This window comes from Tenrec ecaudatus, chromosome 7 (genome assembly GCF_050624435.1).
Source record: "Tenrec ecaudatus isolate mTenEca1 chromosome 7, mTenEca1.hap1, whole genome shotgun sequence".
Taxonomy (NCBI): domain Eukaryota; kingdom Metazoa; phylum Chordata; class Mammalia; order Afrosoricida; family Tenrecidae; genus Tenrec; species Tenrec ecaudatus.
Genome location: NC_134536.1, coordinates 126,714,164 through 126,726,195, shown reverse-complemented (window position 1 = coordinate 126,726,195; position 12,032 = coordinate 126,714,164). Strand labels below are relative to the sequence as shown.

Here is a 12,032-nt window from a genome sequence, read left to right as displayed (position 1 = left end):
ATATGAAATTGATCAAACACTTAATCAAGATGCATTGTTACTGGTAATTGGAATGTGAAAATTGGAAACAAAGAAGGCTCAGTAGTTAGAAAATATAGCCTTGGTAACAGAAACAAACTTGAAGATCTCATCATAGCTTTTTATAAGATCAATGTGTTCTTCATTGCAAACAGCTTTCCCAACAACATAAGCGTCAATTATACACATAGACTTCACCACATGAAATACACAGGAATCAAACTGACTGCATCTGTGGTAAGGACAATGGAGATGCTCAGTATCATCAGCCAAGAAAAAAATAGCCTGCTAAATGTAGAGGAGACCATATAAGTTCAGGTTGAAGTGCAAGAAAACTAAAACAAGGTCTGGAGAGTCAGAATATGATGTTGGGCATATCTCACTTGAATTAAGAGACCATCCAGCTACAGTTGACATCATGAAGAATGGGAATTCCAGAACACTCCTTGTGCTAACATGGAACATGAACATAGATCAAGGACTAGAGGTTGAAACTAAACAGGAACACTGTATTATTGAAAATTAGTCAAGATGTGTTTCAGGGTTATATCCTTTTCACCATATTTACTCAATTTGTATGCTGACCAACTAATTGAAGAAACTGGACTATATGAAGAACACAATCAGGATGAGTGGAAAGTTCAACAACTTGCTATCTACAGAAGACACAACCTTGCTTGCTGACAGCCAAGAGGACTTAAAGCACTTACTGATGATGATAAAACCAAAACCCTCACAACCGGACCACTAGACAACATGATGCAAGTTAAGCGTTCCACTTAACTTGCATCCGCAATCAGTGCTGCATCTACGGAAGCCATCGGTAAGACATAAACGGACGGGCAATTCTTCTGCACAAGATATCTTTAAAAGTGTGACAGAGCAAAGATGTCACTCTGAGGACTAAGGCGTAGGTGCCCCAAGCCGAGCTATTTTCACTTACTTCAAATGCATGTGCAAGTAGGACACTGAATAAGGAAGACAGGGGGTGTGATGCATTTCAATTATGCTGTTGGTTAAGAGTGTTTCAAGTATCATGGATTTCCAGAAGAATAAACAAAATTCATCTTAATGTAAATACAGCCAGGTTGTTCCTTAGAAGCTAGGATGGCAAGACTTCAAAGTCGCCTAATTTGGACACTTTATGAGAAAGGTTAGTCCCTGAAGAGGACGTTGTGGTCAGTAAAGTAGGAGGTCAGGGAACAAGAGGAAGGCCCTCATGGAGATACCTTAGCACCACAGGGGCAACACAGAGCCAACACACCGAAAGTGTACGCATGATGTGGGCTCGGGCCGTGTTTCCATCTGTTGTCCACACGGCTCCTGTGAGCCTTGCTCTGAGGAGTCCTCCTAGCAAAATGGCTAAGCCGTCGGCTGCTAATCGAAAGGTTGGCAGCTCACACCCAAGAGTTTAATGACTTGTGTGTAAATAACTGTGTGACAGATCTGCGTCCATAAAGACGTATGGCCTTGGAAACCCCACTGGGCAGTTGTGCTCTGTCCTCCATGGTCACTGTGAGTCTGAATCAACTCAGCAGCCATGACATTCTCTCGCTTATGAAATATCCTGGCCAGGATGCAGCATAACTTAATTTATTTCCAAGCTTAAGTATAACCATTCCACTTCAATGGTACATGGGTTTCTAATAACATGGTCAAAATAATAACACACATATTAATATCCTACATGTCAGTTCTGATAAAAGAAGCCAACAAAATCAACTTGCTACATATAAGCCAAAACCACAAATAGTTCTATTAAATTTCAGTCTTTTCGGGTTGTTGTTTTTTTTTTTTCTTTCAAAAAGTTAACCTTGAAAGTAAGAAATAATCTAAGCAGTGGAGTCATAAAACAAAACGGGAACAAAAGAAGAGGGTACTCATGATCACCGCACACTGTGACAGGAATTGGTTAAAACAGAAATGTTTATAGACAAAGTGGTTTTTGAATTATTACAACACATCTCAATTGCCCTGAAATCTAAAATGTGCTTTCTTAGGCACACAGTGTGATAACGTCTGTGCTTCTGATAATACGTTAACTGACAGATGTTATCTCTGTGGTTGATGTAATAATAGTTTACGCTCTTTATCTTCTTGATTGTGTGCTTCAGTTGATAGTCGTCAAATGTGTGTTTCATCTGTTTGGAAGTATCAATACTCACAAAGTACTTGGGCTGCCTCGTGAGATTTCCTACAATAAGTTTTATGAAAAGCATTGGGTGTATCCTAATTTCTGAGTTAAGAAATGAAAGTTCAGAGAAATACGAGTTGGCCAAGAACATTTGCCTAACAGGAGTCAAAACAAAAATACTGGTTTTCCATTGCTAAATCAGATGCTCCTATGAGTAAGTGAAATACAAAGTGCCTAAGCTCATTTAAAAAACAAACAAATCGTTTTCCCTTACTATCTTATAGGATCTACATAAAGCGTAAACTAATTAGTACCTGTGAAACACTGAGCCTACATACACTTCCACCATTATGGCAGAAACAGCCATCTCTTAAGGACAAAAGTTACATATTTCCAAAAAATGATTACTTTCAGAAGTTATAAATCCATTTATTCCTCCCCCTAGACTACTTGGAATCAATGCCTCAGGTTGCCTTGTATCATCAGACATCCTCTGTGGATGAATTTCAGTGCTCATGATTGAGAACCATGTTGGAAAATAGAAGGTTTGAATCAATATTTAAATCTGTTTGTCTTATGCCAGACAGTATCCAGCATGATTGGATAGTTCATCACCAGATGGCTATAAAAGACACAAAATGTTTCAGAATTCAGTATTTCCCAGGCAACAAACTTTTCTCCAAGACAAAGATGGGGGTAAAAAAAAAAGTCCTAGTAGCAAAATCCCTTAATCTCAGAAAAAAACAAGCAATAATTATTGTCTTGGACTGAATTATGTTCCCCCCCCCCCAAAATATGCCTCAATTAGGCTGTGCCACGATGCTCAGTGGATCGGCAGACATGTAATCATATACTTTGGCAATTACATCATGGCACAGTCACCCTTATGGCATGAACTGACGGCTGTAGGGAAGGCTTGCTCAAGCACAGCCTGGAGGGCCCTAAGGGGAGTTGCCCTGGGGTGTTGCTTGCATCATCTTTTATCTTAAAAGGGTAAAGGGGGGAGTAAAGAGCGTATACAGAGGGGAACCTACAACCAGCAGGAAAGAAGCACCCTGTGCTAGGAGCAGCCTGTAAATGGGGAGAATATTGCTGCCAAGACACATGGAGAGTTTCAAGGAACGAGGGTTAAGGGATGGAGAGTTTCAAGGAACCCAGGGTTAAGGGATGATAAAAGGAAACAAGTTATCTCCTGCAGAGCCACAGAAGAGAGAAGAACCCCGCCAGAGCTGGCACCCTCCACTCAGACTCCTAAACTGTGAGATGAACAAAAAATCTGTTTGACAAAGCCACCCTCTTGAGGTACTGGTGTTACAGCAGCACCAGACAACTGGAACTAGCCCTAGAAGAAAAGGTAGGAATTCAGGTAAAGAAATGACGGCTATCCGCTGGTACACGTAATCCCAGAAGCTAAGCTTACGTGTCCTGTGATGTAGTAAGATTTGCTCTTAGGGACTTGGCAACATCATGGGTGGCTCCCGAGATCCCCCTGTGTTGACATCAAATCAACAAGTGGGGAACAAGGGTGAGATCATGGAGGACAGCAAAGGATATTTTAGGGGTCAGTCCTGGATGCAGCATGCAGCACATTCTATCTGCCAACCTTGGCCCAATCCAAAAAGAATCTCAGGAAAGCATGCATGGGAGCTAAGGGGGAAACGGAAACCTGTTTAGGTCACCTGCAGCTCCTGTGTGCACATGGGTGCGGACCTGGGGCCTCTGTGCGAGGCAGCAGTGGCAGCTAGAGACTCAGCTGTCCCTTTGTAGCTGACCAGAAATGGAAGGAAGATGTCCAGACTGAGAGCACCCATCATCGGACTTGGAAGGTGGCGGGCAGGATGGCCCTGTGGTGCAGTCTACGAAGAAGACGCCCACGCCACTTAGTCACCTCACGAAAGCCTGGTGTGAAGCACAGGGTTTGTCCTGGAGGCAGATCAGAGGCTGATTTGATGGGTGGCCCATCAATGAAACAGACAGGCCTGCACAGCTGGAAACGCAGACTGAAGAGGCAGTGGGTTCCTTCCAGCAGCAGACAGAAGTGTCTGCTAAAAGGGAGCCCGCCCCTCCCCTCCTCCCTCCAGAACTCTCCCCACCGACCAAGAATCCATCCCCCATGAGAAAAACACCACCCAGTTCCCCGCACCCCAGTGACTACAGTCCAGATTCCTTTAGTCCGGCGGTTCTCAACCTGTGGGTCGCGACCCCTTTGTGGGTTGAATGACCCTTTCACAGGGGCCGCCTGATTCATCACAGTAGCAAAATGACAGTGATGAAGTAGCAACGACAATAATGTTATGGTTGGGGTCACCACCCCATGAGACGCTATATGAAAGGGTCACGGCATTAGAAAGGTTGAGAACCACTGCTTCTAGGCTCGTGCCTCGTCTCCCCTTCCCCATTCCTTTATTGTACACCAAATTCCAGTTTTTCCCTTAGTGTTGTTTTTTACTCAATGGCCAATGGTATGTTGGGTCGCCCACAAGTGGAGATGGTATGGGGAAAGCAGCCTTTCTCCAGTAAGTGGCATGCTCACTCGGCTCTGCTCTTCGCATTCATGAAGTTAGGCTGCCCTCACCGTTTACCAACAACTACAAAATAATGTTTAAGAAATCATTTCATACTTTGTTTGATTGAAGGAATTTAACGTTTTTTCATTGCTCATTGCACAAGCAAGGGCAGTTTGATAACTGGTGTGTGTGTGTGTGTGAGTGTATGTGTGTACGTGTGTGCTACATGTAGCTGCTATGTGTAGGGTAATCTGCCTTTAAGCGGGGGTAAATTACTCTTAAAGAAATGAATCCAAGATAGGTTTACCTGCAAGTCAAGTGTTTTGCTGTTTAAATAAAATTCTTGTTTAGAAAGAAGACAGGTTTAGTGATCAATGCCCTTGTTTTTACCAGGGCATTCTAATAGGCAGAGCAAAAGTCATCTCCTTAACCTGTTAAAGTAGGCAGAAACACACAGCATTTAACAGTGAAACCAGGAGCCTTTCCATTCAAAGCAGAAACGAGACGCAGAAGTTTACTGTAACCTCGATTATTCACCACTCTCACTAAAGCCCATACTCTATGAAATATAGCATGGTAAAAAGAAGAGAGCAACATTATCATTTGCATATACTAAATATCTAAGAACAAAATAAAATGCAAAAACTGAAGAGCTTGGGATAAGAAAAACTCAGAATTGAGATAACCCAAACAAATCCATTGTGTCAGGTTGATCGCAATGCATACGAATTCTATCGGACAGAGAACGAGCTCATATGCTTGGGAAACGGACAGAGACCGAGCTCAGACACTTGGGAAACGAAAACGTTTAAGGACGGAGGCTACCACCGCTTTCTCCCATGGGACAGGTGGATTCAAACCACCGACTCTTCAGTGATCAGCATCCAAGCCCTTAACTGCTGTGCTGCCAGGGCTCCTTAGGATTAGGCTGGAAGCCAGCTATGTCATAATCTTCCCAAACAACAGATTATTTATTATCAATGAGCAAGTAGAAATTGTATAGAAAAATCCATGACCCAAGAATATAAAATAGAATATCTACAATTATAAAAAAAAAAAAAAACAAATAAGCACCGGCTGCCTATAAAAGTGTTGGTCTAAAAATTTTAAAGTCAACCTTGGCTTGTGGTGACCCCTTGGTGTCCCAGCAGAGCTGTGCACCGCAGCGTCTCCAATGGCTGACTTTCTGACTGTTCTTCAGGGGCTCCTCGGGGTGAGTCCAAAAAGTGCTAACTCAAACTTCTGGTTAGCAGTCAAGTGCATTAGCTGCTCAGACAAAGTTACAAACAAAACAAACAAAAGCCACTTCTTTGTAAGATTCCATTCAAATCTCAAGAAAAACATGACATGGTACTGCTGTGATCACCCTTTGACCAAAGAGTGAACGGAGACAGAGGCTGGGTGATCTACCCAGGGCCTCATAGTTCAGAAGTGTTTGAAATGAGGCCTAACTCGATCTTGAGCTCGAATATGGCCTCTCTTGAATAGACCCTGGTTGAATAATAAAGTGCTGAGGTAGGGGAATAATCTATTTTTTTAAATAATCATTTAAAAGCACACATACACGCAAATTTAGATGCAACCTTGACCTCCTCATTTTGTGCCTCATTTTCCTTGCGTGCTCACTCTGGCCAGGTCACCCTCAAATGGAAAAGGCCGTCTTACAGTTTTAAAACGGAGGGTGACTGAGTCAACACGCGATCCTTTTCTCCTTGCTAATCCTCCATGCTACTTGTGCAGATCTGCTACCCAGATAGCCATTCTCCAACAGACCTGACCCACAAAGTGCTTTGAAATGTGAACGGAGAGAGTACCCTTTCCTTCCCAAGTGGTATTTTTCTTTTAATACTATATTATTCTGGGACGGGAACAGGGTAGCCAAGTACGCCTGCATTTCTGATTATCTGTCCTATTGGAATTTCTAGGTCTGAAAATAAACTTCACACGAGACTTAGGGGTGAAGATGCTAAATCAGGCAGATCCATCCCTTGTTATGACAATGTGGGGAGAATAACAAATCCCTCCTTATTCTCAACAACTGTAAAGCTTGACAAAATTGTTAAAAATAACCATTTCGGGTCTCAGAAAATCTACCATAAGCTTACAGCAAACTGAGAAGCGGTTATTCGTGAAAACCACTGAATTTTGGGTAAGAACAGCATGAGTCTGTGGCCGTTTTTCCTGGGGTTGCTGCCAAGCTCCCAGTTCAGTACACGAGGCAGTTTCAAGCAGGAAAAAGCAGGATGCGATAACTGGAAGTTTTGCTTCTGCTACCAAAGAGGGGCTCACTTGATTTAATGGGCTGCCAGGGACAGTGGTCATCTTAGTGGCAAGAGAACAGAGAGAGCAGGCACCTCCACTAGCCTGAAGGGGTGGGCCTCTTTCAGGTACTCGAAAGACTGACCAACAAGCCTGGGATTTAACAGGGAATTTTGGAGGTGAGTCAACCATCTTGGGCTCCAAAAGCATTCCAAATATCCTGCGCTGACCAAAAGCTGATATATGAACGGCAGACACTGAAGTGGGCACAAACTACCCATACACTCCTAGCCAAAGGAGCCTGGGCTCACACACAAGAGATGAAAGGGAGTTTGGTGGAAAATAAGAGCCAGGAAAAAAGGTTAAAACTGAACGTAACCTTCAGGCCACACACAGATACATTAGCAGAGAAAGCCTTCTGGTCCACACAGTCGGAGCACAGATCAATCACTGCTGCACACGAAGCTACACAGACATGCAGGTAACCCCTAGGAAGCACGGGATGAACATAAAATGAAGTCATCCATGGCGAGAGAATGTGGTTGCCAGACAGACTCCATGCAATTATTAAGTGAGAAAAAAAAAAAACGAAGATAACCCTAGAGGAAAAAGTTAAATTATCTAAAAAGTCGACAAATAAACCCAAACATGAGATATTGATTTTTTTAATTAAATGTGGCATTTATGCAGTAAAATATGTCAATACAGAGTACCCCTGAGCATCCCCTAGATATTGGTTTTAACAGATTACACTTCAAAGAAACCATAGCAAATATCCTCAAAGAACTGAAAGAAGTTGTGTTTATATAATTAAAGAGTAACAATGATCTAATGTATGGAATGTAAAATGAAGAAATATACACTATTTCAGAAATCACACAGAAACTCTATACTAAACCATCCAATAACTAAAGTGAATAATTTGCTTTCAGGACTTGATAGATTTGAAGTGGCCAAAGAAAGAATCAGTGAACTGGAAAATGGATCAGTAGAAAGTACCATTCTGAAATAGGAAGAGAAAAGTAACTGGAAAAGGTTAACAGGGTCCCAGAGAACATCAAGTGCACCAATGCACAGGTAAACAAAGTTTTGGAAGGAAACGAGAGAGGAAAATAAGTCAGACAAAAAACAGTTGAAGAAATGGTAACCCAAAACTTCCCATATTCACAGGAAAAGATGAATATCAACATAAACTGAACTAATTACAAGTACGGGAGATGGAAAGAGATTCAAAAGGGGGCTTTACAAAAAGGGAGGCTCTCTGGTAGTTGGGTGGATAAAGCACCAGAATATCGGAGGTTTGGACCCGCCAGTTGCTCCACAAAGAAGAAAGCGGGGACAAAGATCCACAGCTGTGGGGCCATTCTACTCTAGGTGACAGAGGCCCTGGGAGTCAGAACTGATTACACAGCAAGGGATCTGATGGGTGGGAGTTTGGTTCACTTGACAAATGATGGGCAAAGAATGGAACCCAAAGTGTTGAAAGGAAACCTATCAACCAAGAACTCTATAGCTAATAAATGCATTTTTCTAAATTCCTTTTGCGCTGCAAACGATGCTACAGAAAATCATTCTGTATGAACGTGACATGTGACATGAGTTCATGAAAAGAGTATTAAACCTAGTAAATATAAAAGATTATAGATATAATTTTTCCCATTTCTCTACTTAGATTCGTTAAAAGAAATACAACTATAAAATGGCAATATGTGATAATGCATACTGGGTTTATAACATATATCAATGTAAGATTATATACACATATATCTCATGTAAAGGAAAACCGTAGAGGAGGGAATGAGCAACACCAAAGAGATGAGACGGAGGATGGCAAGTAGCACAAGGGCATCTGTAAACCCAACCATACTTACCCTTAAAAGGAAATGTTCCGGTTCTCAACGTTTAAGGCACCAGCAGGGGTGAAAACTGATAAACCTGACTTGATTAAAATTTAAAGCTTTTGTACTTCAAATGACAATATGAAAACAAGAAACGACAAGCAACAGCTATGAAAAAATATTTGTGAGACCATACACTATACAAATGGGCATGGACAAATCATGGATATGCATTCAGAAAGACTACAGGGGGAAACCGGTCAAGTTCAACAAGAACATAAATAGCCCAACTGCAAAATTAGCAAAATATTTGAACAGACATTTCCCAAAAGAGGACATACAAGTGACAGGTACATATATGAAAAATGTTCCATATTATTAGTCAGTAAGGAGATGCAAATCAAATCCACAGTGAGATATCAATTCACACCCACTAGGGCAACTGGAATAAACAAAGAAGAATAACAAGGATATGGAGAAATTGGAAAAAACTACCATCCCAAATTCACACATGAAGTAATGCGAACCTCCAGAGGCTAAACAACATTCCGCAGACCACTAGGCAGTCTATCTGTTTATGACATCGTTTATGTGGAAAGTGAAGATGTGCCGGGTGACATACAAGGAAAGGATCAAAGTTTAACTCACATTTCATATTTGCTTCTAAGCAATTCCATCCACAAAAAAACCATGAAATACATAAAACTACACCCAGATAAACTGAAGCAGGGAGGAATGTACCAAAACACAAACTTGAAACATCATCAGCTCTCCCAGCTCAATCAAGTTCACAGCACAAACTGTGAGCTAGATCCATCTAGACTGGTGTCCCAAGTTTCCTTCCCAATTCAGATAATTCTCCTCCATCACGTCAGTCAAAAAACAACACAGTAACTGCACCCTATCCATATGTCATTCTCGCAGGAACTTCAGGGCTTTTTCAATGTAAAATGCCATATTTAAGAAGTATTTATAGGCTGTTTACCCCTTGAACGTGTAGGAAATGAGCCCCCCCCCAAAAAAAACCCTGAATTTTTTCAAAGCTATATATTTAAATGTTTTAAAATCATTTTATTAGGGGATCATACAACTCTTATCACAATCCACACATACATCAATTGTGTAAAGCACATTTGTATATTCATTGCCCTCATCATTTTCAAAACATTTGCTCTAAACTTAAGCCCCCGGCATCAGGTCCTCATTTTTCCCCTCCCTCCCCACTCCCCCCTCCCTCATGAACCCTTGATAGCCTATAAATTATTATTTTGTCATATCTTGCCCTGTCCGACATCTCCCTTCACCCACTTTTCTGTTGTCCGTCCCCCAGGGAGGAGGTCACAAGTAGACCCTTGTAATCGGTTCCCTCTTCCCAATCCACCCACCCTCTACACTTCCAGTATAGCCACTCACGCCACTGGTTCTGAAGGGATCATCCGCCCTGGATTCCCTTTGTTTCCAGTTCCTATCTGTACCAGTGTACATCCTCTGGTCTAGACAGACTTGCAAGGTAGAGTTCGGATCATGATAGTGTGGGGGGAGGGGGGAGTATTTAGAAACTAGAGGAAAGTCCACTGCTACGTCACACCCTGACTGGCTCATCTCCTCCCCAAGACCCTTCTGTAAGGGGATCTCCAGCGGCCTACAAATGGGCTTTGGGTCTCCACTCTGTACTCCTCTCCTCATTCACTATGGTAAGATTTTTTGTTCTGATGATGCCTTATACCTGATCCCTTCAACACCTCCTGATCGTGCAGGCTGGTGTGCTTCTTCCATGTGGGCTTTGTTGCTTCTGAGCTAGATGGCCGCTTGTTTACCTTCAAGTCTTTAAGACCCCAGACATTATATCTTTTGATAGCCGGGCATCATCAGCTTTCTTCACCACATTTGCATATGTACCCATTTGTCTTCAGCGATCGTATCAGGAGGTGAGCACACAATGATATGATTTTTGTTCTTTGATGCCTGATAACTGATCCCTTAGGCACCTCGTGATCACACAGACTGGTGTGGTTCTTCCATGTGGACTTTGTTGCTTCTGAGCTAGGTGGCCGCTTGTTTACCTTCAAGCCTTTTTATACAAAACAATCTTATCACCTTCAAAGCACTCTCCATTACACTTTATTAATGCATTTGTCTAATCTGCAATTCTATTCGTGGAAACATTTTTCAAATCCGTCTGTTTGAATGGCTGACAGCACCTCCGTTCTTTTCTTTACCTCTTCCACATCATCAATTCACGTCCTTTCATGTCCTTCTTCACTGGCAGAAAGGAAAAAGAAGTTGTACAGAGGGAGATAGGCTGAGTAAGCAGCCTGGGGCAAGAGAGGCATGCTGTCTGGGGCCACAAATTGGCGCACTGAGGTGATTGCGTGAGCAGGGGCACTGTCGTGGTAGCAAAACCAGTCCGCCTTCTGCCACAAATCAGGCCTTTTTTGTCGCATACTGTTACGCTATCTTTTCAGAACTTCTAAATAGAAAAGTTGATTAGCAGTCTGACCTGGTGGGATGAACTCCAAATGTACTACAAGTCGACATTTTCTTTCATCTGTGTAGGAAGTTGGTGGACATCAAGAATGGGGTTTGTCATCAATTGACATTTCACTTTTGGAATGATAGTGCTGTCCTTGTAAGCTATGTTCAACATAAAAACAGTTTCTGTGGCATTTTTCCCTGAGCAAGAAACAAAATCTCATAGGTGCACGCTGTTCTCTTAAATAGACCACAACAAAAAACAAGGTTACGTGCAAAACAGCTTTTACGAAAAAATTCACTGGGACCAGAGAGAGCCTTCCCAGGCTTTGCCACTAGATGCACTAACCCTGAGCGAGTTGCTCAGGATGCTCGCCTAGAGGCAGGGAGAATGCCTACAATGAAAGTTCAGTTCCTGTTCTACCCAGCACAATTCCCAGTTTGGGGACAAAGAACAAGCTCACCTTTTAATTAAATTTCTGCTCTACTTTTTTGAAGGTTACATGTTTTTTATTATTGTGCACTAACCCCATTTTCCCGTAAATCCTGAGGTTTTCATTGTGTAACTTTGTAGAACATCGTGCTTTTGTGGAATGGATATATAGCCTTATAACAGAATTGACTGTAAATATTGCTGTGATATTCAGATTTGCTGATTTCAGAGACCATGCGCACAGGGCTAAAACATGCATGGCCACTACATGAAACGTTGAAAGTTCGAGTTTGCCTGTAAGTAACTTGAAAGAAAGGCCTGGTGATCTAGTTCTGAACTATCAGCCCCTCAAAACAATGTGGTGTACAGCT

At 42.1% G+C, this 12,032-nt stretch overlaps 1 protein-coding gene across 1 annotated transcript in view; it reads right to left on the bottom strand.

Moving 5' to 3' along the window:
* SUPT3H (SPT3 homolog, SAGA and STAGA complex component) overlaps positions 1–12,032 on the bottom strand; it is a 456,451-nt gene that overhangs the window by 269,358 nt on the left and 175,061 nt on the right. The window lies entirely within an intron of this gene.